Below are 2,458 nucleotides of genomic sequence, written 5' to 3'. Positions count from 1 at the left end.
ATATTTGTTGTGAACTTGTTGTATGGGAATCCTATACTCATATGCTTGTTGTAGCATAATGTAAGTGTAGTTCCACCTAGTCTCAATTTCTACTTGAATTTTCCTAGGTCTAAGGTTATTTTCCACACAAGCATTCTTAAAATCTCTAATTCTTCCCCTATTAGCATTACAAAAAAGAAACGCAACAACATCTCTAACTTTTTGAACATAATCATCAAAATGCACAAGACCATCTTTAACAATTAAATTTAAAATGTGACAACTACATCTTACATGAAAAATATTTCTTAGCGGAGGGTTTAGTTATCTTTTTATAAGACCTATCGCCTCTGTATTATTAGAAGCATTATCTAAAGCAATACAAAGTGTTTCTCTATAAATGTTAAAAAATCTCATAATAGTAGACATTGAATCGGCTAAAAAAATTTCCATCGTGACGACCTTTTCCTTCGTCATATAAAAAAGCTATAATTCTTTTTTGCATAATCCAGTTGTCATCAACCCAATGACATGTAATAGCAAAAAAATCTAAATGGTTAATACTAAGATCCAAATCAGCGGTAAGACAAACATTACAATTTAAAGAATTAAATACATGGCGCAAATAAAATCTATATTTTTTAAACAAATCTATAACATCGGCTCTACAAGTACTTCTTGGAATACCCTCAAATAACGGAATATAACAACGTTGAATGTAAGTAACAAACCCCAAACCTGAGGGAAAGGAAAATGGTAAACAATCATAAGCTACCATTTTAGCTATTTCTACATGCTCTTTTTTCTTGTCATACTTAAAATTTCTACCGGTTTGTGGGTCTATCGTCATTTGAATCCCCCCACATGTGAACCCGTTTGCTCTCTCCAAACATCCATATGTTTGGTTCTCATATGACCATTTAGTGTACCCGTTCCACCATCTTTACCAGTTCCTTGCTTAAAACTAAATACTTGTCCACATAGAGTATACGTAGCTGTTTGGTTTTCCCTATTCTTAGTCATAAATTTCCAAACTTTATCTGTTGGCTTAAGAGTTCTAGGCGGTTTGTCTTGTGTATGTGATTGTGCAGGACATGTATCTCCTATGGGATTTTCGGGGGGTTGTGTTTCATCATCATCATCTAAGTCTTCATTAAAAGTGTCGGTAAAATGTTGTTGCATTGCCTCATGACCTAAAAGTGGTTTATTTTCACCAACATCAATACCTAAATTAGGTGTTTCTTCCCACAAAAGTTTCCTCATTAATCGCACCCCTAATAATACGACTACTACTACCGGCACCACGTCTTAATCTCTTTGACATTATTAAATAGAATTAATTTAAATCACAATCAAATAAATCACAAGAAAATAAATTATAACAAATTAAATTGCTAGAATTAAATTGCGTAAATTAAATTGCGAAAAATAAATTGCTAGAATTAAATTGCGAAAAATAAAGATAGAGTTGGAACGAAGGTACCAAATTGCCGGATTAATTTCCAACAAAGTGTAGGCGGCTAGAATTGCAAATCCACCAAAGCTACTTCGGATTGTTGCAAAATCACCAACTCCACCAACAATATTATAATTGCAAAATTAATAATTGAAAGTTGAAACTATAATAAGACTTTGTGGCTAATTATTGCAAAGTAACTATAATTGAGATTTGAGAGAAAGATGAAGAAGAGTGAATTGGTGTGAATTAAAATGAAAATGAAGAAGGGTTTATATAGGGGTGGGGGATGGGTCAAAGTGTTAAAAAAAAAAATTGGGGGCCAAAAATTAATAAAATGACCGTTTGGCAACGACCATTTTTGCAAATGGACCGTTGCCAACGGTCCATTAACGCACAGGACAGGCGGCCCAACGGCTATTTTTTTTTAATTTCATCGGTTAAACCGATTTAACCGGTCCGGTTCCGGTTTTACAGGTTTAACCGGTTCCGGTTTCAAAAATATCGGAACCGGACCGGTAAATTTTTAAATGGTTAACCGGTTCTACCGGTTCCGATTCCGGTTTAACCGGTCAGGTTACCGGTTTTAACCGGTTAAACCAAATCGGTTAACAGGTTTACATATACATAGTACTTCGAAAAAAAAGCAGCTCTAAATGTGAAATGAGTCCAGTATTTTTCTAATGTGAAGAGCTAATCTGAAAGTTTTTGTGGAATAAATGAAGGAGAAAACTAACGTCCACACCCCCCCCCTCCCCCCCACCCACCCACACCAAGGAATTCATTGTTATGAGTTATGACTTATGAGTAACTGAAGCCCTTAATTAAAAATGTCTTCTATTGTACATGTGTGTGTATATATATACTAGTTTTTGTGAACGTGTCTCGCACGTTATTTCTTGTTAATCTCTCAAATGTTAGATAATGTTATTTGAAATTACAGATTTTTTTTATAAGTACAAAAATATTATTTAATCGTATTCACTTAACACTTTTCATTAAATATTACTATTTTTATATATT

The sequence above is a fragment of the Lycium barbarum genome, chromosome 9 (assembly GCF_019175385.1).
Source record: "Lycium barbarum isolate Lr01 chromosome 9, ASM1917538v2, whole genome shotgun sequence".
Classification (NCBI taxonomy): domain Eukaryota; kingdom Viridiplantae; phylum Streptophyta; class Magnoliopsida; order Solanales; family Solanaceae; genus Lycium; species Lycium barbarum.
The sequence above is the reverse complement of the archived record's forward strand: the minus strand, read 5'-3'. Positions refer to the sequence as shown.